The sequence below is a fragment of the Neofelis nebulosa genome, chromosome 4, assembly GCF_028018385.1.
Source record: "Neofelis nebulosa isolate mNeoNeb1 chromosome 4, mNeoNeb1.pri, whole genome shotgun sequence".
Lineage (NCBI taxonomy): Eukaryota > Metazoa > Chordata > Mammalia > Carnivora > Felidae > Neofelis > Neofelis nebulosa.
This window is the reverse complement of record NC_080785.1, coordinates 153,456,423-153,484,167: the sequence shown is the minus strand read 5'-3', so window position 1 is coordinate 153,484,167 and position 27,745 is coordinate 153,456,423. Positions and strand designations below refer to the sequence as shown.

The 27,745-nt window shown below is 42.1% G+C and overlaps 3 long non-coding RNA genes across 7 annotated transcripts in view; 2 read left to right on the top strand and 1 right to left on the bottom strand.

Annotated features, from left to right (window-relative positions):
- The window catches only part of LOC131510250 (uncharacterized), a 250,588-nt gene extending 249,602 nt beyond the window's left edge, over nucleotides 1–986 (bottom strand). Inside the window, exon 1 of the long non-coding RNA XR_009260961.1 lies at nucleotides 905–986. This is a non-coding gene — a long non-coding RNA (uncharacterized LOC131510250). The remainder of the gene's footprint in view (nucleotides 1–904) is intronic.
- Nucleotides 1–27,745, top strand: part of LOC131510249 (uncharacterized) — an 84,269-nt gene that overhangs the window by 22,016 nt on the left and 34,508 nt on the right. For all 5 annotated transcript variants that reach the window (XR_009260957.1, XR_009260956.1, XR_009260959.1 and 2 more), the window contains exon 3: nucleotides 23,024–23,207. This is a non-coding gene — a long non-coding RNA (uncharacterized LOC131510249). The remainder of the gene's footprint in view (nucleotides 1–23,023; nucleotides 23,208–27,745) is intronic.
- LOC131510252 (uncharacterized) lies at nucleotides 23,876–24,157 on the top strand. Its single transcript, XR_009260963.1, has 2 exons — nucleotides 23,876–23,935; nucleotides 23,969–24,157. It is a non-coding gene; the product is annotated as an uncharacterized LOC131510252 (long non-coding RNA).

Sequence of the window (27,745 nt, the reverse complement as noted above, 5' to 3'; positions counted from 1 at the left end):
TCGGGCTCTGTGCTAACAGTGTGGAACCTGCTTGAGATTCCATCTCTCCCTCTCTCTTTGCCCCTCCACTGTTTGCACTGTCTCTGTCTCTCTCAAAATAAATAAACAGGGGCTCCTGGGTGGCTCAGTTGGTTAAGCATCTAACTTCAGCTCACATCATGATCTCACAGTTCATGAGTTCAAGCCCCATGTTGGGCTCTGTGCTGACAGCTCAGAGCCTGGAGCCTGCTTTGGATTCCTTGTCTCCCCCTCTCTCTGCTCCTCCCCTGCTCGTGCTCTGCCTCTCTCTCTCTCTCTTTCTCAAAAATAAATAAACATTAAAAAAAAATTTTAAGGGAGAGTAAATTTTTTTAAATCAGGAGTCAGACACTCAACTGAGCCACCCAGGCATCCCAAGGCGAGTAAATTTTTTTTTTTTAATTTATTTTTTTTGGGACAGAGAGAGACAGAGCATGAACGGGGGAGGGGCAGAGACAGAGGGAGACACAGAAGCGGAAACAGGCTCCAGGCTCTGAGCCATCAGCCCAGAGCCTGACGCGGGGCTCGAACTCACGGACCGCGAGATCGTGACCTGGCTGAAGTCGGACGCTTAACCGACTGCGCCACCCAGGTGCCCCTTTAATGTTTATTTTTGAGGCAATGCAAGAGACAGAGTGCAAGCAGCGGAGAGGCAGATCACTATGTTGCATATTAAGTGAAACTAATGTAACATTGTGTGTCACCTAAACTTCAAAAAAAAATCACTAAGAGAATAAGAAAATTTATATGCAAAATTTAAAGGGACAGGAAAAACTAGGGTTTTAACTTTGTAACTATAATGTATCAAATATTAATTTTAGAAACTAAACTTCAGAATAATCTCTTCCATGCAATAATTAATTAATCAATTAAAAAATAAAATGACCAGGGGCGCCTGGGTGGCGCAGTCGGTTAAGCGTCCGACTTCAGCCAGGTCACGATCTCGCGGTCCGTGAGTTCGAGCCCCGCGTCAGGCTCTGGGCTGATGGCTCGGAGCCTGGAGCCTGTTTCCGATTCTGTGTCTCCCTCTCTCTCTGCCCCTCCCCCGTTCATGCTCTGTCTCTCTCTGTCCCAAAAATAAATAAAAAAGCGTTGAAAAAAAAAAAAAAATTAAAAAAAAAAAAAAATAAAATGACCAAAGGATCCGAGTAGACAGTTTTCCAAAGAAAATATACAAATTGCTAATAAGCTTATGAAGAAAATGTTTAACACCATTATCATTAGGTAAGTGCAAATCAAAACCATAATGAAATACTGATTTATATCCACTAGGATGGCTACAATTAAGGCACTTATTTCAACAATAAGTGCTGAGAGGATGTGGAGAAATCAGAACTCTCATACAATGCCAGTGAGAATATAAAATTGTGAAGCCACTTTGGAAAATAGTCTGGGTAGTTCCTCAAACCTCGAAAGAGAGAAAGAGCACGACAGGGGAGAGGAGCAGAGTGAGAGAGAGAGAATCCCAAGCAGGCTCCATGGTCAGTGCAGAGCCCAACACGGAACTCAATCCCACAACCCTGGGATCACGACCTGAGCTGAAATCAAGAGTCAGATGCTCAACCGATTCAGCCACCTAGGCCCCCCAATTCCTCAAAATATTAAATACACAGTTAATATGTAACCCAGCAATTCCACTTCTGAGTATTAAAAAATGCATCTACATAAAACTTGCAAGTGAATTTCATAGAAGCATTACTTACAATAACAAAAAGTGGAAACAAACCAAATAGGTACATTAACTGATGAATGGATAAACAAAATATGGTATATCCACATAACAGGAATATTAGGTTGGCAGTAAAAAAAGGAATGAAGTCTGATAATATGCTACACCATAGATGAGTCTTAAAAACATTGTTTTAAGTGAGGGAAGCCAGCCACAAAAGACCACATATTGTATGATCTTATTCATCTGAAATGTGCAAATAGGCAAATCCATAGAGACAGAACAAAGAACAGTGGTTGCCTATGGCTGATGGAGGTGAGGTGGAGAAAAGAGGAGTGACTAATAATACATATGAGGTTTTTGGGGGGGTGACAGGTGTTCTCAGATTGCAGTGCTCTGTGGATATACTGAAGTCCATTGAATTACATTCTTTAAATGGGTGACTTTTATTGTGTGTGAAATATATCTTAATAAAGCATTTAATAGGAGAAACCACAGGGAAAAAAAGTCAGTTGTTTTTTTTACATGCTAGCAATAAACAACTGGAAATTAAATTTGAAAAGCAGTATCAATAATATAAAAATATGAACTACTTAGGGATAAATTTGCAAGGGATATGAAAGATCTATATACTGAAAACTATAAAATACTGCTCAGAAAAATTAAAGAAAACCTGCTTAAAATAAAACCTAAATTAAAATAATGCTGACAAAAATTAAGTGGAAAGATATACCTTCTTTATGGTTAAAAGACTCAATAGTATTGGGGCGCCTGGGTGGCTCAGTCAGTTAAGCAGCTGGTTCTTGGTTTTAGCTCAGGTAATGATCTTCGGTTCATGAGTTTGAGCCCGTGTCAAGCCCTGAGTCAAGCCCTACTCTGACAGTGCAGAACCTGCTTGGAATTTTCTCTCTCCCTCTCTCTCTGCCCCTCCCTGCTCGCTCTCTCTCTCTCTCTCTCTCTCTCTCTCTCAAAATCAATAAATGAACTTAAAAAAATGACTCAATAGTGTTCAAAAGTCAATTCTCCCCAAATTTATCTATAGATTCAGTGCAATACCAATCAAAATCCCGGCAAGCTTTTTTGAAAACATTGACTTACTGATTCTAAAATTCTCATAGAAATTCATAGAACTAGAAGGGTCAAAACAACTCAGAAAAAGAAAAAAAGTTGGAAGGCTAATACCATGTAATCACAATAGTTATTACAAACCTATAGTAATCAAAATAGTTTGTTTTTGTTTTTGTTTTTGTTTTGTTTTTTTTAATTTTTTTTTTCAACGTTTTTTATTTATTTTTGGACAGAGAGAGACAGAGCATGAACGGGGGAGGGGCAGAGAGAGAGGGAGACACAGAACCGGAAGCAGGCTCCAGGCTCCGAGCCATCAGCCCAGAGCCTGACGCGGGGCTCGAACTCACAGACCGCGAGATCGTGACCTGGCTGAAGTCGGACGCTTAACCGACTGCGCCACCCAGGCGCCCCTACATTTATTTATTTTTGATAGACAGAGACACACTATAAGTGGGTGGGGGCAGAGAAAGAAGGAGACACAGAATCCAAAGCAGGCTCCAGGCTCTGAGCTGTCAGCACAGAGCCGGACAGGAGACTGAAACTCATGAACCACGAGATCGTGACCTGGCTGAAGTCGGACGCTTAACCGACTGCGCCACCCAGGCGCCCCAAAATAGTTTGTTTTTGACATAAAGTTAGGAACACATACATCAAAGGAATAGAATAGAGTCCCAAAACAAACCCACACATGTAGGGACAACTATTTTTAACAAAGACATCAAGGCAACTTAGTGGAGAAAGGATATACTTTTCAACAAGCGGTACTTGAACAACTGGACTAAAACATGCAAAAAAACAAACAAAACACATTTGGATCCATATCTCACAGCATGTACACCAATTAACTCTAAATGAATCATAGACCTAAATGCGAAACCTCAAATTATAAAACTTATAAAAGAAAACGGAAGGGGCTCCTGGCTGGCTCAGTCGGTTAAGTGTCCGGCTTCAGCTCAGGTCACGATCTCACAGTTTGTTAGTTCCACCCCCCCCCCCCCCCCCCACCATTGGGCTCTGTGCTGACAGCTCAGAGCCTGGAGCCTGCTTTGGATTCTGTGTCTCCCTCTCTCTCTGCCTCTCTGCTGTGCATGCTGTAGCTCCCTCTGTCTCTCAAAATAATAATAATAATAATAATAATAATAATAATAATAATAAATTTTTTTTTAATTTTGAAAAAAGAAAGTGGACTTTGTGAAAATTTAAAACTCCTGCTCTTCAGGGGCACCTGGGTGCCTTAGTCGGTTAAACATCAGACTTTGGCTCAGGTCATGATCTCATGGTCCGTGAGTTCTAGCCCCATGTTGGGCTGTCTGTTGTCAGTGCAGAGCCTGCTTTGGATCCTCTGTTCCCCTCTCTCTCTCTGCCCCTCCCCATTTGCATTTTCTGGTTTTCTCTCTCTCAGAAATAAATGAACAGTAAAAAAAAATTTTTAACTCCTGCTCTTCAAATGACATTGTTAAGAAAATGAAAAGACAAAGCATAAGCTAGGAGAAAATCCTTGCAAGGCATATATCTGATAAAGGACTTGCACATGTATAGAACTCTGAGAAATCAACAATAAGAAAATGACACAATTTTAATGACTAGAAGATTTGAACAGGCACTTCATCAAAGAAGATATCCAGATGGCAAGTAAGAACATGAAAAGATGTTCGACATCATGCAAATTAATTATGCAAATTAAAAATGGAACAAGAGACCACTACACAACAATTATTAGAATAGCTGAAGTTAAAGAAACTGACCATACTGAATATTGGCAAGAATGTATTGTGCTTTCTTCTTGGTAGTGGGAGGTATGAGATGCAATAATTTGTCTTTTATTTTGGAGGTGATGTCCCAGACTACTAAACTCCTAAAAATTTTACTGAATGTGATGGACACCTGAGTCTTCAAAGGATTTATCTCCCAGCCATTGTAGCACATGAGTCTTACCAAGGACTTTACAATAGTATCCATTTATTGCTTATTTGGTTCAATTAGCATGATGTCATCAATACGGTTGACCAATGTGATAATCTGGTGGATGTCGAGATTGTTTAGATCTCTCCATTTTATAATTTGACAGAAGTCAGGAGAATCAAGGCAGCTTTGAGCGTCTGACTTCAGCTCAGTTCATGATCTCACAGTACATGAGTTCGAGCCCCGCATTGGGCTCTGTGCTGACAGCTCAGAGCCTGGAGCCTGTTTCAGATTCTGTGTCTCCCTTCTTCTCTGCCCAACCCCCCACCCCCGCTCATGCTCTGTCTCTCTCTCTCTCTCTCTCTCTCTCTCTCTCTCTCTCAAAAATAAGCATTAAAACAAACTTAATAAATAATAGTTTTTCACATAAAGTAAATAACTTAAAAAAAACTGTAAATGTATACTGTTGTCCATTCCAAATGAATGTGAATTGTTTTTGAGATTAGAGATTAATATTTATAAACTGTCTTTTAACACTATTATAATATGCATAGCTTTTGTCTGTTTAGTTCACATTATTTAACCCTAGCATATGACTGAACATAATTCAGCCAAGCCCCCCACATGGTAGAAACAATTTTCTGTCATTTTATCCCTCTGACACCCTAATTTCTGCCTCCCTAGACAGAAGTCACAACTATTTGTATCTCAGAAAGAAAAATGATATGTACACTCTAAGGAAATACAATAATGTCCTATGCATTTTTTTAATTGAGAAATTGGTTTGTATGATAATTGGTGCTCAGATTGTACTGAAAAAGGCTAATTTCTATTGAGTTACACAAATGCTACTTTTTTTTCTTTTACTGTTTTATCTAACCCAAGCTATTTCACCCCTACCATGAGAAACCCAAGCAAGTTGAAATTAATCCCAAGCTTGGAGCAATAAATTAGTAGATTTCTGCTTCTCTCTGTGAACATCTTTTATTTTTATTTTTTGGTTCGCCAGTTATAGTACCTGCCAATAGGACTTTTCCAGAAATGTGTTCTTTCAACTGCAGTTTATCAAATGCTTTCTGAATGCCAACTCCTGTGGGTAGAAATAGGGGATATGGAGATAAATGAGATCATCTCTGTCTCTGGGAAGCTCTCAAACTAATTGGGGAACACTTCTAAACAGTTAACATTTCCAGGCGGTGAACAGTAACCCCATTGGTGGGTTTGTTAGTCACTTTGGACCATACTTGAAGCCAAGAGGGTTATTCTGTCCTTTCCCACAGAGAACCAAAGTAGTAGTCAGCTCTATGTGCTAAGTTATGATCATCCAAATGTCTTAACATGGACTTTCTTTTTTTTCTTTAATGTTTATTTATTTTTGAGAGAGAGTGTGAGTGGGGGAGGGGTAGAGAGAGAGGGGGTCAGAGGGTCCAAAGCAAGCTCTGCTCTGACAGCAGCAAGCCGATGCAGGGCTCGAACCCATGAACCGTGAGATCACGACCTGAGCTGAAGTCGGACATTCACCAACTGGGCCACCCAGGCACCCCTTAACATGGACTTTCAGCAATGGAGCAGCAGGGTGCCAAGGCAGGGGCTGAGATGAAATACTGCCTAAAATCATTCTTAAACATATGCTTCTGTGAGAATGTCTGGCTCACTTGACATGTCAGGCCTCCTAGCATTTGTGCAATGATATAATATCACAGCCATCAGGAAAGAGCCTCCCTCTCCTTTGGAATGCACTTTTCACAGCTTTTGCATCTAGTTCCTTACAAATCCATGAAGAAGGAGGAATCCAATGGCAATTTAGAGTTGAGCTCGTTGTTGCAATGAGGGCTACTTTTTCTCCTCAAAGGACACTTAACAACCCTTGGTCAGTGAGTCATCACAGGCTGAATCCTGGCAAAGTCTAATTTTCCAAAAATTGAAAACATGACTTATACAAATATGAGGGAGCAAGTAAGATGTCAACGCTGGTTCAAAGAGCAGGTTGAGCAACTGGGTATTCACAGACATTTATAAAGGAATATTGGGAGAGAAAAAAGTAATGTTAGAATTAAAATGTTAGGGGCGCCTGGGTGGCTCAGTTTGTTAAGCGTCCGACTTCGGCTCAGGTCATGATCTCGCCGTCCGTGAATTCGAGCCCCACGTCAGGCTCTGCTGACGGCTCAGAGCCTGGAGCCTATTTCGGATTCTGTGTCTCCTTCTCTGTCTGCCCCTCCCCCGCTCACGCTCTGTCTCTCTGTCTCTGAAAAATGAATAAACCTTAAAAAAAAAAAAAAGAATTAAAATGTTAAGTTAGATGGGGAGCCTGAGTGGCTCAGTCAGTTAAGCGTCCAACTCTTGATTTTGGCTAATCTCACGATTTTATGAGATCAAGCCCCACATCAGGCTCTGAGCTGACAGCTTGGAGCCTGCTTCAGATTCTCTGTCTTCCTCTCTCTTTGTCTTTCCCCCTGCCCATGCAAAAGTGCATGCGCATGCATCTCAAAACAAATAAATAAATATTTTAAAAATAAATAAAATGTTAGATAAGATATAAAATTGGTTCGTGTCGAGAGGGCAATCAAACCATAACCTTTGGGGTTATATTTTCCACTGGATAATATTTAGCATATAACTTTAGAATAATTAATAAATGACAAAGCACATTACTTTAAGATAGATAATTAAATAACTCTTAGATGAGACCATCATCCCCCTTAATTCTCAGTATGACATTGAAAGTACATACCAACTAGGGGCGCCTGGGTGGCGCAGTCGGTTAAGCGTCCGACTTCAGCCAGGTCACGATCTCGCGGTCCGTGAGTTCGAGCCCCGCGTCAGGCTCTGGGCTGATGGCTCGGAGCCTGGAGCCTGTTTCCGATTCTGTGTCTCCCTCTCTCTCTGCCCCTCCCCCGTTCATGCTCTGTCTCTCTCTGTCCCAAAAATAAAAAATGTTGAAAAAAAAAAAAATTAAAAAAAAAAAAAAGAAAGTACATACCAACTACCTTTTTGCCTTTTTTTCCAAGTAGTTTTTCTTTTTTTGTTCCAAGTAATTTTTTAAATTTGTTTAATGTTTATTTATTATTGAGAGACAGAGAGGCACAGAACATGAGCAGGGGAGGGGTAGAGAGAGGGGAGACACAAAATCTGAAGTTGGCTCCAGGCTCTGAGCTGTCAGCACAGAGCCTGACACAGGGCTCGAACTCACAAACTGCGAGATCATGACCTGAGCCGAAGTCGGTTGCCTAAACAACTGAGCCACCTAGGCACCCCATGTTCCAAGTAATTTTTAACAACATCTTTGTATTTCTTCAGCCAGGGATCTGAGCCCTCTCCCAGCCGCCCATCTGTCCCAGCATGCCTTTATAAGTTCATCTTCCCTCTATACCTTTCCCATACTCTCCTATGTTAGAATTTCTCCCCAACCTCCTTATCAACCAAAGATCCCGTGGTTCATTGCCAGAGGTCAAGATACCACTCACCCTTCAAGGGCAATGCAGTTGGCATCTCCCCTCAGAGTCAGTGCGGTTAATGAATTGAATCCCCCTTGATACTATTCCAAATTACTCAGTACCAATCTTTCTTGGCTGGTATGAAAAAAAAAAAAAAAAAAAGGTTTCTTGGGATTTCACTATTTATTTGCCTGGAACCTCTCTAGAGACAGCCTGATGAAAAACTAAGTCTTCAACTATTAAGGCATTTGATCCTGTTAAATTGGATTTGACAGCTTGGGCACACCTGCACAAAAGCTTTAAAATGAAATGTGGGGGCGCCTGGGTGGCGCAGTCGGTTAAGCGTCCGACTTCAGCCAGGTCACAATCTCGCGGTCCGTGAGTTCGAGCCCCGCGTCAGGCTCTGGGCTGATGGCTCGGAGCCTGGAGCCTGTTTCCGATTCTGTGTCTCCCTCTCTCTCTGCCCCTCCCCCCGTTCATGCTCTGTCTCTCTCTGTCCCAAAAATAAATAAAAAACGTTGAAAAAAAAAATAAATAAAATGAAATGTGCATTTTATTGCATGAGCCTAATTTAGAATTGACCCAAAGGGATGTTTTGTACAATTGGTGGGAAATTTGTGGTATCATGTTGAAACTTAACATGACTAAATTCAGCTTTGACAATTCTGATGAAAAAAAATCATAAAACCTTGGAAACCAGAAGGATATAGACTGTTATATATTTGTGTGTGTGTGTGTGTGTGTGTGTGTGTGTGTGTGTGTACACACACAAAAAGAAGGATATAGACTGTTAACTCTGGCAGTCGATAATGGGACAATCAAATGTCCACATGCAAAAGAATGAATTTGGACTACTACCTCACAAAATAAATTCAAAAGAATGAAAACTGGAAAACTCTTAGAAGAAAACATAGGGGTAAATCTTCACGTCTATGGATGTGGCAGTGACTTTTTAGATATGATACCAAAAGCATGAATAACAAAAGAAAAATAGATGAATTGGACTTCATCAAAATCAAAAACTTTTGTGCTTTATAGGACACCATCAAGAAAATGAGCCTACATGTAGGAGAAAATATTTGCAAATTATGTATCTGATAAGGGACATGTATCTAGACTATATAAAGAACTCTTACAATGCAATAATGAAAAGATAAATAACCCATTAAAAATGGGCAAAGGATGAAATAGACATTTCTCCAAAGAAGGTATACAAATGGCCAATAAGCACATGAAAAGATACTCAACGTCATTAGTCATTAGGAAAATGCACATCAAAACCACAATGAGATAGCACTTCATATCTACTGGGATGGCTATAATAAATAAGACAAATAATTACAAGTATTGTTTAACACGTGGAGAAATTGGAACCCTTAAATGCTGCTGGAGAAAGACAAAATGGTACAGCCGCTTTGAAAAACAGTCTGGCAACTACTCAAAAGGTTAAACACAGAGCTACAATATGACCCAGCAATTCCACTCCTAGGTATATATTCAAAAGAAGTGAAAATATACATCTACACAAAACCTTGTACTTGGTTCATAACAGCACCATTCATAATAGCCCAAAAGTGGAAACAATCCAAATATCCATCAACTGATGAATGGATAAAATAATTGTGATATATCCATACAATGGACTATAATTCAGCTCTAAAGAATGAAATACTGATACATGCTGCAACATACATTAACCTTGAAAACATTATGCTAAGTGAAAGAAGCCAGTCATACGTGGTGTGAAGTGTTCAGAACAGACAAACCTATAGACAGAAAATAGATTGGTGGTTGTCTATGACTGGAAAGTGGCATGAGGAAACGAGGAGTGATTGCTAATAGTACAAGGTTTTTTAAGGGGTGAAAAATGTTCTAATATTAGACTGTGGGGATAATTGCACAACACTGAATATACTAAAAACCGAGGTGATAGCTGTGACAGACACTGTACAGTCCACAAAGCCTAACATACTTACTATCTAGCCCTTTACCAAAAAGTTTGCCAATCTCTCCCTTACAGTGAGTTTTAGATTGGGAAGTGTGAGTCCTCCAACTTTGTTCTTTTTGTTCATTGTTTTGGCTATCCTGGGTTCTTTGCATTTCCATATTAATTTGAGGATTGGCTTGTCAATTTTGGCCAAAAAAAACACAAAAACCACTGCTGGACTTTGATAGTGATTATGTTACATTTGCAGATCAAATTAAGGAGATCATTTTAAAAAATTTATCTGAAATTGTCTGATTTAACCATGAGAGCCTCTTCCAACTTGCCTCCAGGTCCTTTTGATAAAAATTGTATTATTCTTTGAGGACTTCCTTGCTTTCTGGCAAGGAATACCAAGCTCATCTCATAATTTTTCTTATAACAGCCAAGGAATTCTGACTCTTTTGGTGGAGGATGGTATTTAGAAGCCAAGGTCTTGGTACTTGGTGTTAAATCTGGTACCTTGCTGTTGAAGGTGTTACTGCTCCAAAGCTCTCTCAGTGCCCAGAGCTAGGGATATAGGGAATATTTGCATGTGAATACACACACGCACACAAACACATTTATTAAGGTAGGACTTCCTACCACCTCTGAGACTAGCAGAGACAACCTGTCTTCTTTTCTCATGTTCCAGTTGGGAACCCAAGAAGTCAAGGAACACTTCCCAAAGCACCCTATTAGTGATGGACACAGGCCTGGCTGAACACAGACCTCTCTACCCTCTTATGGATTTGCTTGTTTCCTGGGATTCTGCAGCAAGCACAGGCCTGACTCCCAATAGGAGGATGTCTTAGATTGGTTTCCTTTGAAACAGACTCTGAGCTGCAGAGAATTTGTTCAGCAAACTGGTACAGCAAGGTTGTTAGAGGATGTGCTCAGTAGACATAACAGTAAGGGGGTGAGGGAGGCAGAACTGGGCAAAGGGAACAGCTGACCCCCAGTGAGATTGCAAATGGGGCCTCAGATAATCCTACAAGCAGATCTGGAGCTGGGGTAGCCCCACAGAGTTGACTCAAATTGTGTAATGAAGAGCAAGCTTTTAAATCTCCATATGCACCAACCACTAGCTATGAGCCTGGAAGGGGGCATATTCTGCACAGGCAGTTCCCTTTGGCTGAGGACAGTTTCTGGTGAGGAGTGCAGCTATGAACTGTCAGCAACTATTATTTCCAGCAGTGGAGGGGTGGGCACATCAGCTCCGAAGAGGGAATGGCATAGAGCCCCCCAGAATCCCCTAGAGGGAAGGAAGTCTAGGCTGTAGGCAGTGGCATCAGACAAGCATCCAGCCCTGCACAGCAGGTAGAGCTCAAAGAGCAGAATTGGAACAGGCAAGAGCAGCTGGCATTTTGGCTGTGGAGACAGACTGGGCATGAAGAGGCCACATGGTGTGAGGAAGCTCTAAGCTAGAACTTCTACCTCCAGTCTGTGTGTTCAGGGGCTGGATGATCTAACTAAAAAAAAAAAAAAAAAAAAAAAAATCACAGCCTTTCTGAGTAGCTTCCTTCTAGTCCATCAACTTCAAGTAGCAACTGTGATTTAGTTTTCAGTGTTGCCTTCCTCCTTTAGTAATTGAACATAAGACAGTTGATAAATTGATCTCCGTAAAAAAGCATAAGAATCATCAGAAAAATTCCGATTCTTACAATGGAGTCTTAGTCTAAGGCTGGTTATGTATGACCCTTGGATACTCCTCACCTGCCATGTAACGATAGCCTAATATCGTCCTAATGCTGCCCTGTGGTCGGCTCAGCCCACAGGGAAAGCCTGGAAGAAAGTACTTTTCTGCTCCAGTCAGGAGACTTGGACATCTGGGACTGTGGGATTTTTGCCTGGTCTACCCCTCCTGCTGTTAGCCCCAGCTGCAAAGACCAGTCACCACTACACTTTCAGCATGATTACTGAGTGCTGCACAGGCTTTATAGGCTTTATAACTGGCTGTTCCAGAGAACCTGGGACCAGCTGCTTCCTCTGGTATTTCTCACCCAACCCCCAAACTGTGGCTTCTTAATGTACACTGTCCTCTGACGTTCAACCTGGAGAAAAGTGAGGAAATAGTCGCACCTCTGACTTATTTACTTCCTATTCCTCTCTTCCAAAACATTGGAAGAAAGTAAAAATCACACATTACCCCAGAAATAAATACTGATGATATTTGCATAATAATATTTATTTGTATGTGTATTTGAAATGGAACACACTTGGGGCGCCTGGGTGGCGCAGTCGGTTAAGCGTCCGACTTCAGCCAGGTCACGATCTCGCGGTCCGTGAGTTCGAGCCCCGCGTCAGGCTCTGGGCTGATGGCTCGGAGCCTGGAGCCTGTTTCCGATTCTGTGTCTCCCTCTCTCTCTGCCCCTCCCCCGTTCATGCTCTGTCTCTCTCTGTCCCAAAAATAAATAAAAAACGTTGAAAAAATAAAAAAAGAAATGGAACACACTATACATATATTTTTTTCATTTAATAGTATATTTGTTTATCTGATTTTTTTAAAAATATTTATTTTTGAAAGAGAGAGAGAGAACACAAATGGGAGGGGCAGAGAAAGAGGGAAAACAGAGGATCTGAAGCCGGCTCCTTGCTGACAGCAGAAAACCTGACACGGGGCTCAAACCCAGAAACAGCGAGATTATGACCTGAGCCAAAGTCAGATGCTTAACTGATTGAGCCACTCAGGTGCCCCTGTTTATCTTATTTATTATTATTATTATTATTTTTAATTTATATCCAAGTTAGTATATAGTGCAACAGTGATTTCAGGAGTAGATTCCTTAATGCCCCTTACCCATTTAGCCCATCCCCCCACCCACAACCCCTCCAGGAACCCTCTGTTTGTTCTCCGTATTTAAGAGTCTCTTATGTTTTGTCCCCCTCCCTGTTTTTATATTATTTTTGTGTCCCTTCCCTTGTGTTCATTTCTTCTGTGTCTTAAAGTCCTCAAATAAGTGAACTCATATGATATTTGTCTTTCTCTGACTAATTTCACTTAGCATAATAGTTCCATCCACATAGTTGCAAATGGCAAGATTTCATTCTTTTGTTTTTTTGTTTTTTTTTTTTTTTAATTTTTTTTTTCAACGTTTTTTATTTATTTTTGGGACAGAGAGAGACAAAGCATGAACGGGGCAGGGGCAGAGAGAGAGGGAGACACAGAATCGGAAACAGGCTCCAGGCTCCGAGCCATCAGCCCAGAGCCTGACGCGGGGCTCGAACTCACGGACCGCGAGATCGTGACCTGGCTGAAGTCGGACGCTTAACCGACTGCGCCACCCAGGCGCCCCAAGATTTCATTCTTTTGGATTGCCGAGTAATATTTCTCTGATGATGAGTGAGGTTGAGCATTTTTTCATGTTTCAGTTGGCTATCTGGATGTCTTCTTTGGAGAAGTGTCTATTCATGTCTTTTGACCATTTATTCACTGGATTATTTGTTTATTGGGTATTGAGTTTGATAAGTTATTTATAGATTTTGGATACTAACCCTTTATCTGATATGTCCTTTGCAAATATCTTCTCCCATTCTGTCGGTTGCCTTTTAGTTTTGCTGATTGTTTCCTAAGCTGTGCAGAAGCTTTTTATTTTGATGAGGTCCCAATAGTTCATTTTTGCTTTTGTTTCCCTTGCCTCTGGAGACGTATTGAATAAGAAGTTGCTGTGGCCAAGGTCAAAGAGGTTTTTGCCTGCTTTCTCCTCGAGGATTTTGATGGCTTCCTGTCTTACATTTAGGTCTTTCATCCATTTTGAGTTAATTTTTGTGTATGGTGCAAGAAAGTGGTCCAGGTTCATTTTTCTGCATGTCGCTGTCCAGTTTTCCCAGCACCACTTGCTGATGAGACTGTCTTTATTCCATTGGATAGTCTTTCCTGCTTTGTCAAAGATTTGTTGGCCATATGTTTGTGGGTCCATTTCTGGGTTCTGTATTCTGTTCCATTGATCTGAGTGTCTGTTTTTGTGCCATGTTTGTCTTATTTTTAACAGCTGTATACTCTTCCAAAGTATAAATGTACAACTCATTTAGTCAATTCCCCCTTCATTTTGGGTGCTAATGATTGTTCACTCTTAAACAATGGTATTTATCTTTGTAGATAAATCTCTGTTCATCACCATGATGTTTTCCTTAGTAAATTCCCAAAATTAGAATTTCTGGGTCCAGGGATAAATGAAAGTGATGCATGCTCATCGTCAAAAATCTAGATAACTCAGCAGTTTCTATTGCGAACAGGTATATATCCTTCTAGACCTTTTTCTCTGGACATTCCTACACATTTGTGCACACACACAGACACACACTTACAGAAGGTAAAATGGTTTCATACTGTGCATTTTGTTCCACAGCTTGCTCTTTTATAAAAACTACAATAGATCATGAACATCTATTCTCCTAGTCGATAATTATAATTTTACCTCATTTTATGTAAGTCACAAAATGTTCCAGAATAAGGGTATAGTATACTTCGCAAACTTTCCCCCTATGGACAGACAATTGTCTACAGTTTTCCTCTTATCCAAATCATGTGGCAGTATATATTCTTGTTGGTATAAATTTGCACAGTTATATGAGTAATTTTGTAGAGTAAATTTCTAGATGTGGACTGCTGGACCAAAGGGTGTTAGGAATGCACTGCAGTTCAGTCTCAGCCTTTGTATTATACCAAAATCTGATATTTGAGGGGCGCCTGGGAGGCTCAGTCAGTTTGGTGTCCGACTTTGGCTCAGGTCATGACCTCATGGTCCGTGGGTTTGAGCCCCACGTTGGGCTCTGTGCTGACAGCTCAGAGCCTGGAGCCTGCTTTGGATTCTGTGTCTCCTCCTCTCTGCCCCTCCCCTGCTCATGCTCTGTGCTTCTGTAGAATAAATAAACATTTAAACAAATGTGGTATTTGAGTTTGGGTTTAACCAAATACCCAAATACCTACCTCATAATTACTTCTGACTTCCCTGAATTTGTCACCAGTGATCACATGGTAGGCCCAGACATCAGGAAGTCCATCTAGCCAGCTAGTCTCCTTCTTCACTTGATGACTGTGGTAGGTAAAATAGTGCTTCTCTCTCCAAAGATGTCCATGTCCTAAGTCCTAATATCTGGAACCTGTGAATATGTTAGGTTACATGGCAAAGGTGAATTAAGGTTGCAGTTAGAACCAAGTTTTCTAATTAGCTGGTTTTAAAATAAAGAAATTATCCAGGGTACTTGGGTGCCTCAGTCAGTTAAGTGTCTGACTTCGGCTCAGGTCATGATCTCATGGCTTGTGAGTTTAAGCCCCATATCAGGCTCATTGCCGTCAGCATGGAGCCTGCTTTGGATCCTCTGTCCCCCTCTCTCTCTGCCCCTCCTCCACTCATTCTCATTCTCTCTCTCTCTCTCTCTCTCTCTCTCTCTCTCTCAAAAATAAACATTAAAAATAAAATAAAGAAATTATCCTGGATTATCCAGACGGGGACAATGTTATAACAACCATCCTTAAAAGGGGGAGAAGAAAAGGAGAGTCAAAGGGAGACATGACACTGGAAGAATTTTCAGAGATATGGCTTTGAAGTTGGAAGGAATTATGTCCTATAAATTTAAGATTCTACAGTGTTTAGCTCCATTTGTTCAAAAACGAAAACTTTTCATGTAAAACCAACTAGTAAACGTAGAGTTGTTGTAACCTTTACGATGCAGGTTAACATAACCTTAGGCAGTGATGTGGAATACAAAGCATCGCTGCCAGTGGCTCATCTGCACCGCCCACCGCAGCTCTGGCTTCTCTGCTATTCTTAAACTCATTTTTGCTGGTAAGATAACGGACAGTTTTATTTTTAAGGTTAGCAGGACCATGAGCCAAGGAATGTAAGCAGCCCGCAGAATCTGAAAAAGGCAAGGAAATGGATTCTTCCCTAGTGCCACCTTGATTTTAGCCCCATGTCAAACCTCAAACTGTAAAACAATAAATTTGTACTGTTTGTATTAAATAAAATTGTATTGTTTCACACTACTAAGTTTGTGATAATTTATAACAGCAGCAAAGAACACTAATATAGTCATCAGGGGATTTCTGGGCCTAACAACAGTGAGTCTGGTGAAGTATTTAGGGGATGGAAGATCAGTAAAGTAAATGCTTGATGGGACACACATGGCAAAAACCAGGAGTGTTTTGGGAATCACAAGCATACAAAGTTCTGTTCACATGCTTCAGATGTTTGTTCAAGACAGTCCCCTCAGGGGCGCCTGGGTGGCTCAGTCGGTTGGGAGTCTGACTTCAGCTCAGGTCATGATCTCAACATTCATGGGTTCGAGCCCCGTGTCAGGCTCTGTACTGACAGTTCAGAGCCTGGAGCCTGCTTCCGATTCTGTGTCTCCCTCTCTCTGCCCCTCCTCTGCTCATGCTGTCTCTTTCTCAATAATAAATAAATGTTAAAAAAAAAAATGTTTAATACTAATAATAAAAAAAGACAGTCCCTTCAGCACAGCAGGATGTAACAGAATTGCTGGTTGAAGGCAGAGAGTGGGCTGTTTTCACCATTTTTCTTCGGGCAAAGATATTACCTGACCTGTCAAAGATTTGGGAACTGCCTTGTCATGCTTATACAAGTTGCTCAAATAAGGTGAAACGGCAGCTGTTAGGTGTTCAGTTCAACAACAAGAAGACTTGTCACTATTTTTTTAATAATAATAATACCAGCGTAGGACTTACTAGCAACCAATGGTGGCTTACAACCAAAGTAGTTTGCAGGAACCTGATAAAGAGAACTAAAACCAACTTAATTTCCTGTCTCTGCATTAAAAAATACCAGGCATACTTTCCTGTCCTTGTATTAAATAATATGGAGAACAAGCAAAAATAGCTTAGCTATTTGCTCCAAGAAATACTTGCTCCCAGAACACTATGGACTGACAAGAAGAGCTTACTTATTGAAACTAGCATTTTACTCAAGACCTGCTTAAAGATTGTTGCCTTACCAGGTGTTGTATGTAAGTGTTGAATCACTAAATTCTACACCTAAAACTGATATTACACTGTATGTTAATTGACTTGAATTTAAATTAAAAAAAAAAAAAAAAGACTGTTGCCTCACTGTGCCTACCAATCCAAAATGGTTGTTATAAACTCTGCCTAGTCTTAATCAGTTTCCTGCTTCGGAAGAGCCTCCTTAAAATCACCTAGTTTAGGCCCTAACACTCTATAACTATCCTCCCCTGACTCTCACCTTCTGAGAAATTATGACTTAGTCAAGTTGGCATTCTTAATGCAGTAAGTCTATCAAATTTAGCTTTATTTGATAAATAGCTTTCCAGGCAGTCTTTTGGAAGGTATCTACTTAACAGAAGTAATTTTTTTTTTAATTTTTAATGTTTATTTACTTTTGAAAGAGAGAGAGATACAGAGCATGAGCGGGGGGAGGGGCAGAGAGAGAGAGGGAGACACAGAATCGGAAGCAGGCTCCAGGCTCTGAGCTGTCAGCACAGAGCCCGATGCGGGGCTCGAACTCACAAGCTGTGATATCATGACCTGAGTCGAAGTCTGACACTCAACCGACTGAGCTACCCAGGCGCCCCATAACAGAAGCAATCTTGAGAGTGCCAGTGTATGTCTCCTGCGAAACCAGCTGTAGAGATCCTCCACTGGTCCCACTCCTGGGAAGATGCTAAGATTGGTGTGTATGCAATGGAAGCTGAGTATCTTGTTACCTTAAAAACAAGTTACACTGCTCCATAGCCACAGTTCTAGATCCAAGGCCAAAGGATGGTATGATGGGACACTATTAGAAATAAAAATACGTAGGGACGCTTGGGTGGGTCAGTCGGTTGAGCGTCCGACTTCGGCTCAGGTCATGATCTCACGGCTCGTGAGTTCGAGCCCCACGTCGGGCTCTGTGCTGACAGCTCGGAGCCTGCAGCCTGCTTCGGATTCTGTGCCTCCCTCTCTCTCTGCCCCAACCCACTCGCATTCTGTCTCTTTCTGTCTCAAAAATAAATTTAAAAAATCAAAAAAAAATTTAGAAAATAAAAATAAAAATACATAGGGGGTGCTTGGGTGGCTCAATCTGTTGAGTGTCCGACTCTTGACTTCAGCTCAGGTCGTGATCTCACAGTTCTTGAGTTCGAGCCCTGTGTTGGGGTCTGCGCTGACAGTACGGATCCTGCTTGGGATTCTCTCTATCCCCCTCTCTCTTCCCCTCCCCCACTGTCTCTCTCTCTCTCTCTAAATAAACGAAAAAAAAATGCAAAAGTGGCAATGATACACCTAATATTCACTAAGCATCCTCTTCAAGTAGAGCAAAAACTCTGTAGTTTGTGTGTTTACCTCAAAGAAATGGTATCCTCACCCTAGTCTCAAGTCCAGGAATCAAAGAGGTGATAAATCTTTACCCAATTACTATTAGGGAAGAAGGAAACTTTAGTAACTTGAGGACATCACTGTCAGCTGAACCCTTTACTGCAGAACCTGCGGACATAAATCTGGCTCCTCCACTCACCTTTGCTGAAAGCTGTGGATAACAAAATTCATCTGAGTAAAGCTGAGCATCTCACTGGCTTTCTTCATTGATTCATGAATTAGCAGCAGTCCATTCAAGTAGAAAGGCATTCAAAAGGAGCTGTGCAAAATGGGAGGCTTTTGTAGAGGGGCTGGGAAAGAAGTTTACTAACAAAGAGTGGATTATCTCAGACAACGTTTCTTTTCTTTCTTTCTTTTAAGTTTATTTGTTTATTTTGCCAGAGACTGTGTAAGCTGGGGACAGGCAGAGAGAGAGAGAGAGAGGGAGAGAGAGAGAACCCCAAGCAGGCTCAGTGCTGTCAGCTCAGAGCCCAATGCAGGGCTCCATCTCATGAACCATGACGTTGTGAGCCAAAATCAAGTCGGACACTTAACTGACTGAGCCACTCAGGTGCCTCTCAGACAAGGTTTCTTTGGTGGGGAGGGTGTCTCTCATGCAGATGACTTCACTGGTGCTGACCAGGTAATCCCAGATCAACTGGTTAAAGGTCACCTTCCTGGAAGTCACTGAAACTGCAATTCCATCTTGGTTTGCTGTGGGGGCAAGGGACTCTGTTTTTGGTCTGTTGTTCCTTTTTGAACAATGTGAATGTCTTTTTAGTATCTCCGAAGTACACATAGCAGTTGAGCAGCCAAAGCTGCTTGGAAATTCCAATGTCCATAAGTATTAAAATGTTGAATTTTTGAAATTTGGTTACTAAAGTAAAATAATTATTATTATATAGTATAATTAAAATAATTGTATAATAATTTTAAAATAAAATAATAATTAAAATCTGCATTTAAACAAAATGTGTTTATAGTAGAACTCTGGTATACACAATTAAAAGTGTTAAGGTATTGCCAAATTTGTATCCAAAATGTAAGTACTAATGTATATAGTATGTACCAATATGTATATTTTAAGGCTCTGGAAATACACTGCCTAAGAGTCCTCCAGAAACCATAAGCCAACTGATTTTCTCCTAACACTGAAGAATAATGCCCATTTATCTGTTAAAGGAGAATTTTTCAAAGAAGTTGTAATCATGATTATCCTACAGATATAAAATGAACATGTGTCAAAGATTTTTTCTAACTCCTTAATTAATGAGGGCACTGCTAACATGTTATAGCTAGTTCAAAGGAGAATATAACCCTTCCTCCTATCCAACCATCTTTCCACCCATCCATCCATCCATCCATCCATCCATCCATCCATCCATTAATCTACTCCAGTCATTCTTTTTTTTTTTTTTTAACGTTTATTTATTTTTGAGACAGAGAGAGACAGAGCATGAACGGGGGAGGGGCAGAGAGAGAGGGAGACACAGAACTGGAAGCAGGCTCCAGGTTCCGAGCCATCAGCCCAGAGCCCGACGCGGGGCTCGAACCCACGGTCCGTGAGATCGTGACCTGAGCCGAAGTCGGACGCCCAACCGACTGAGCCACCCAGGCGCCCCGCCAGTCATTCTTAAACCAGGGCAGTTCTGTCCCCAGAGAACATTTGGAAATGTCTAAAGACATTTTGGGCTGTATAACTGGGGGATGTTTCTGGCATCTTGTGGATAATGGTCGGAGATGCTGATAAACATCCTACAACACACAGGATCTCCCCCGACAAATAATTGACCTAAAATGTCAGTAGAACCAAGATTGAGAATCCCTCATATGTCCCCATCCAACAACCTACCCACCCATACACCCACACCCATCTATTTTTTTAAGTATTATTTATTATTTTTTTTTTTTGAGAGAGAGGGACAGCACGAATGGGGAGGGGTCAAAGAGAGAGGGAAAGCACGAATCCCAAGCAGGCTCTGCACTGTCAGCACAGAGCTCAACACAGGGTTCAAACTCATGGAAACTGTGAGATCATGACCTGAGTCAAAACCAAGAGTCACATGCTTAACCGACTGAACCACCCAGGTGCCCCACACACCCATCTATTTCAATGTTTATGGAACACCTGTCACAATGTCTCTCAGTCTTGACTGCAAATCAGAGTCACCTGTGCACATATACAACCTACACGTGCCCAGGTATTCCCTTGGAGTATTTGGTTTTTTATAATCAGAAATTATGGAAGTTTGTGAATTGAAAGTTAATCAGCAGAGAAGCTTCTATGCTTGTTTCTAAGACAGTATATGATATTAAACAATTGCTAAGATTAACAAAAAATTTATCACCATATTAATCAGGGAATATACCAAAGGTGAAAAACAAATGTCCAGTACTCCTTCTACCAGGGTAGTCTCAACTGAATGTACACATTAGAAACACTTGGGGGCTTTTAAAAAATACTGACGCCCAGATCCCAGAGGCTCTGATTTAATTGGTCTAGGATGTGCCTTAGGCATCAGGATTTTATAAAAGCACCCTAGATAATTATAATGTGCAACCAGGGATAAGAACAGCTGTGTCATGGGGGACCTGGGTGGCTCAGTTGGTTAAGTGTCCTGACTCTTGATTTCAGATCAGGTCAAGGTCTCACGGTTCATGGTATTGAGCCCTACCTCAGGATCTGTGCTGACAGAGTGGAGCCTGCTTGAGTATCTCTGACTCCCTCTTTCTCTGCCCCTTCCTCACTTTCTAAACAAACAAACAAACAAACAAACATTTAAAAAAAAAAGAACAGCTGCATCCGAACTCAAAGAAATGCACTTCTCTTTTTCTTTATTGGCTAATTTTTTTTGGCATGTTTGTAACAGGTTTTTTCTTTTTCAATTTAGAGTCTAATCTTAAAATAATGTTTGAGTTAATCTGCATCCTCTTTGTCCTTGGATTCTTGGCTTGCTTTATTTTGTGTGTGTGGGATTGACCTAGAATCACAGGCCCCCAGAATTGTAGGATTGCCGACCATCAAGGGAAGGGCTCTTAAGTCATTTTCTGCTTCTGGAGCTTTTCAAGAAAGTGGCATTGGCAGAAGACCACGAGGTCTGTTCCAGGAGCTAATTATACATCTTTACTAATATTAGAATACTCAAACAGATGGTAACAAAATTTAGGTGAAAAGATTTAAAGGAATGGAAACACCTAAATACCATTAGATGTTCCTCTCACTAACATCCAGGCTTGTGCTGCAGAAGACCTGGTTTTGTGTCAGGTTTGAGAAAAGTCACATCTCAGGTCCAAAATCTTTCTTAGCTTTGGACACCATTGCTGCTGCCACCACCACGTTTTTCTGTAGCTCTGGGGCTTTTTAATGTTCTTCCTAGATGTCAAAACTCCCATTCTTTTCTAAGGCCACCACCCCAACAGAAGGGATTCTTACCTTATGCAGCTTTCTGCCATTCTGGGGGAACAGGAATAATAACAGATATTTATGGAAGGCTTTAGGCATTGTGAAGTCTTCATAGACTTTATCTCCCATGATCCTTTTAGCGTCCCTGTAATGGAGAGGGCAGTGATAGCTGCTGCCTCCTTTTTACAGATGTAGAGACTGAGACTCAGAGAAGTGTGCCCAAGGTCCCAGACGCTGAGTGGCAGCAACTGGACTTGCAGTTCTCAGATCCAATGTTACCTTCTCGTACACCTGGCCACATGCGTGGCCCCACACGTTCTCTCGCTCAACTTGCCCACTTTCTGCAGAAGGCCAGGGCACCGGCCCATAGTAAATCATCCCCAAGTTTAAGAATAGTACTTGTCTACTAAACACACACACACACACACACACACACACACACACACACACAACCCCAGCTTCCTAATGCCTTTTATAGCTTTTCTGGCTAGAACAGATTGTCCTTCAAGCAACTTGTAACAGGAAAATCCCACCTGTGTTCAGAAATCCATCTCTCACAAGCCACTTAAGTCATCAAATCACACTGTCGTGTCTGGCCTCGAGGGAAGCCCCTTCCCTATGTGTAAGACCCCCTTTTTCCTTCTAGCCTTTGCGGATACGTTTCTGCAAACAGGGTGCCTCTCCCTTTATTGTTGGAAAGCTGAGCTGGCAGAAGTGTCTGTCATCTGCTCATAGACAGATTGTTTTTATTAAAATATTATTTATAAATTAGACATTTTTGTTAATAATAGCAATTCATATTTAATAAATTAAAATTTCAAAAGGGAAAAACATCACTTCTAGTTTCATCCGGAAACAACCATTGACCTTTCAACATTTTAGTCTTTTTTTATTCAAATATAAATGTATCTATGTATTGGATATGTGAATTAGCTTTTTCACACCTGCTTTTACAGAATCACAGAATTTAAATTTAGAAGGAACTCAGAGGCCTCAAAGTCCTGGCTTCCTGGTTTGAGGATTCCTTTCACATGGACCTTCACTGGGGCTCCTCAGACACGGCTTGCATCCTCCAGGGACTGGGGGCCCAGTTTGCACCAAGACCACCCATTCTGGGTTTAGAAACTTCATCTTGTTATTTCCTCCTGAGGGGACAGAAAATTCAACTACCCCCACTCCTGTCCCACAGCCCTCTTTGGACTTCACTTCTCGGATTGAATATCTTTAATTTCTGTGACTATCCCTTACTTGACAGTGTTTTCAGAGCCCTTCGTGATGCTGGTCACCCTCCACTGGGCAGTCGGTCCAGCTAAAACCCTGCCTCCAGCCCCCAACGTGAAGTTCCAAGTGCAGCCTGGCTGACGTGGTATACAGTGGGACTACTACTTCCCTAACCCAAGACGCCTGACCTCCAGTAACACCACCCACGATGACACCAGGTATATTTTTAGCAACTACTTCTCTCTACCGTCAGCTTTTGGATTGGTCTTTAAAGGCCATCAGAATCAGGGTTAATTAAAGAAAGATAATGCCAGTCTCAATGCTGCCTTTTCAAATTCAAAATCCATTTTGGGGAGTGGAAACGGAGCCCAACGTTTGGGGGGGGGGGTGTATGTTTGTACGTTCACCATTTATCAGACATAATGCTGGGCACATTCATATCCTTCTTTTGTACTTGGTTGAGGCCCAGCTGTGCGCTAGACATACATGGTGCCAGGATTATTAATCATTGTTTTACACATGAAAAAAGGCTGGGAAATTGGACACCTTGACCCAGGTTCCATGCCGGTAAGATATGGAGTCCCAGTTTAACTTGTATGTCTTGGCCCAAAGCCTGTGCTCTACCCCTATAATGTATTGCCTCAGATACGTGCAGCCTGCTATCAAGAGTCAAGTCCAGGGGTGCCTGGGTGGCTCAGTAGGTTGAGCGTCCAACTTCAGCTCAGGTCATGATCTTGAAGTTCATGAGTTTGAGCCCTGCATCAGGCTCTGTGCTGATGGCTCAGAACCTGGAGCCTGCTTTGGATTCTGTGTCTCCCTCTCTCTCTTCCCCTCCCCGACTCATGATCTGTCTCTTTCTGTCTCAAAAATAAACATTAAAAAAAAAAAGTCAAGTCCAGAGTGAGACTCCCCAGGCCCAGCTGATAGGGGCCGTGGGTGAGGGGCGGTGAGTGGATTAGTACCTCCATATGATGCCAAGGACACAACAGAGGTGTCTGAGCCCTCCAGGTTAAAGATTGTGGAGGACATGGAAGAACTACCCGGAGTTCTTTATCCTATCTTGAATCTCTGCACTTCTGAAGGAAACTTGGGTGCTATAATGGTCCAATCTTATCCTTTTCATTATACTTTTATAACATAGATCATTAAAAATTCTATCATTAATTACTTTAATGATTTTATCATATTATTTCACTAAAAATCCCATGATACATAGCAACCATCTTTTTTCCCCCTTTGGTTCCATTCATCTGTGTGTGAATTTGTACTTTTATTGGGGAGTCCCAGGAAATAGTGGAGAACCTGTCTCAGAGTTGTCCCACCAAGGGAGAGGAGGTATGGGTGCTCATCTACCAACTCACTGGTTGAGTTGCTCCTAAATGTGTTAACTCTCTGGCATTTGGGCCCACTTTGCAGCAAATAAGTACCTATGGTTGAGAAAGACTTTATGTAGAAAGCTACAGATGCTTTCAGTGGGAACCTACTAGCAGGAATGGCAAGTGCATGGGGTTATGATCAAGGCATGGCAGTATCTGCTACAGAAGGTGACATTTAAGCAAAGACTTGAAGTGAGAGAGTGAGCCATGTGGACATCTGGGAGAATATTTCAGGCAGAGGAAAACAGCCAGTAAGTACAAAGGTCCTGAGGCAGGAGCTCCCAGGCATGTCTGAAGAACAGTAAGGAGGCCCACATGGCTGGAGCATAGTGAGCAAGGGGGAGAAGAGAGTGAAGTCATAGGAGACAAAATCATGTAGGGCCTTCGAGTTGCTTTGAGGAATTGGGTTTCACTCTGGGAGAAACAGGAACCATGTGACGTTTGAAAAGATGTGTTTCGTGGTCTAACTTCTATTTCAAAAGGATCAACCAGGCAGCTGTTCTGGAAATGGACTATATAAGAGCAGAGGAGGAAGCAAGGACATAGGAAGTTGCTGCAATATCCAGGCAAGAGATGACAATGGCTTAGGTCAGAACAGGGGCAGTAGAAGTAGGAAGTGGTCAAATTTTTAATGTAGTAGGAAGGTAAAGTCCATTGGATCTCTTGACGGATTTGATATGGGGTGTTGGGGGGAAGAGAAGTATAAAACTACTAAGGATTTAGCCTGAGCAATTGGGCTGAGATTAGGGAGACTTTGGGTGGGGCATATCTGGGGGACAATTAGGCATTTAGTTTTAAACATGGTGATTTGTAGATGTCTTAACAGACATTCAAATGGAGATGCCACGTTAACAGGTTTGGAGCTCAGGAGAGCAGTCTAGTCTAGATATATAAGATGGATAATTGGCTATGAACGCTGGATGAGCTCACTAAGAGAGTGATCTCCTTGGGATCGCCTCCAAATCTGTGATTACCTGTATCCTGGCACTTCTCATGCTGTCTACCATGTCTCTTATCCACACATTCAATCTTCTCTCTCTTCATCCCACTATGCTACATTCCGGGCAATTTCTTCAGATCAAACATCCAGGTCAGCAATTCTCTCTTTTGCTGTTTCTAGTCTGTCATTTAAACTTTTAGAACTACAGTTTTTCATTCCCACAGGTTTCACTTAAAAAAAAAAAAATCTGTGCTCTATTTTGATAGCCTTTATCATATCGATTCCTACTTTTGTCTTTGTTTAAAACATATATGTTGTATAATCTTTATTCAATAATTTGTTATCTGAAGTTCTTAAAATCTGACCATGCTCTCATTATGCCTCCACTATGACAGGCTGTTTCCACACGCACATGTGCATGCACGTGTGTGTGTTTAATCTTTGGAGCTCATGTTTATGAGGGTCTTGTGGGAGTGTTGTGTGGCTCAGTAAGGGCATGTACAGATTTTTTTTTTTTTCTTACTCTGCTGGGTGTTTTATCCTTGGGCTAAGTTTTTTTTTAATTTTTTAATGTTTTTATTTATTTTTGAGAGAGAGACAGACAGAACATGATCGGGGGAGGGGCAGAGAGAGAGAGGGAGACACAGAATCTGAAGCAGGCTCCAGGCTCTGAGCCATCAGCACAGAGCCCGATGTGGGGCTTGAACTCACAAGCTATCAGATCATGACCCGAGTCAAAGTCAGACTCTGAACCAACTGAGCCACGCAAGCACCCCTCTCTGGGCTAATTTTTACACTAATTCCTCAGGCTAGGGGTTCCTGGACACAGTGTAAATCTGAATCCCAAACCTGTGCATGGTTGCAAATTTTCTCAGGACCTGTTTCCCCTCATCTCTAGAAACTTTTCCCCCAAAAGCGGGGGAACTTTTTCTAGCTTACCTCTTTATGAAGGATGAAGCCTTCAAGGTGCCAGCTTTATGCCCAAGGTCCCACTTTCAACTTCCTATGGGGCATGGGGCCTTATTTCTCACACTTACGTGGACATTCACACTCAAGGGCAACAATCCACGCACACCCCTTCCTACCCCTAGCAGCCACAGCCAGTTCCCATGCTGACCACTTGGGTTTTCAGTTCTCCAGCTCCTGGCAGTTGTCTGTCTCTTCCTGCAAATTTAGCTTTGCATTGAAAAGAATTTTTACTTGAGCCAGCATTTCTGTTTGTAGCAGGAGTATTTTCAGGTTATCTTATCTGTCCCATGTTGGAACTGGAAGTCCCCTCAGGGATGATTTTGGTGGTCAGATTAGCTCAGCAGAAACTATTTTCTAGAACAACAGGCCCATTTGAGTAGACGTGATGCCCCCTAGCTCTCTGTCATGTTGGAAGCATCTGCTCCTGTGAGGAGTTTGTGGAGGGTGATCTGCCAGGCACCATCCTGGCTTATTTCTCTGGCTCTGCCCACATTGATGATTACTTGGTTCACTTTGTGCCACAGAGGCCTTTGTCATAATGAATTGAGCTAGAGACCAATGTGCCCAGCTGCCATGACAGAGGCCTAGCTCGCCCTGGCCAGCAGGCCCCAGGACTGGCTGTCTAGAAATCCTATGGAGCGACGTCCAGTAGGGCCATGCCATTGCAGCCAGTGGCAGGGAATGAAGGGAAGGGGGACCAGTAATGCCACAAACAGCTGCTTCCTATGGCCCCCAAAAGATGACGTACCCCATTTGCTATGGCCTATTTCCTGAGATGCCCTAAAGACCTGGGAACCCCAAACAAGTCCCGGTAAGAGCAGGGGAAGCCGAGAAAGGAAAGAATCAGGTGCAGCCCGAGGCCTGCACTAGCTGGGAGGGCAGGCAGAGCCTGGGCAGACTCGTCTATTTGGCCACAATCAAAGGAGACATGAGGACTGACCAGTAGGGCTGTGTGCACACCATTAGTGCCAATCAGTGACAGTCCCCATGTGTGTCATCCAGGGTGAGGGAGCGGGGGCACTTCAAAGCCGCTCTCCGAAGCCTCGGTGTAGTAGGAGCCTCTGAAAGCTGTTTTAGGACCATTATGTATCAGTCAGTGAAAGTGAAAGGGGCTGAAGAGGAAGAGGGCAGAGACTTCACGGATGCCTTTCTACTTTCTCTGTTCCACAAACCCCCATCCATCTGCTCACTGCTGGGCTGAAGGACAGGGTCACCGAGTGTTTGAATGGACTGATGCCATCCAGTTCAACCTTCTATCTGATACAGGTTCTGCAACCTCCTTGCCAGACAGCCTCCCACTGTGGGGCTCTTGCCGCTAACTTCAGGTAGGGCTGTGCTCATTTTAAGCCTCTTCTTATTCTGAGATAAAAATCTGCCTTTCAGCCATTTCCACCTAGACCCATTCCTCTGCTGGTTGCTGAGGAAGGAGGGCCTCCCACTTTCACTGGCTCAGGAACACAGAGAGGATGTC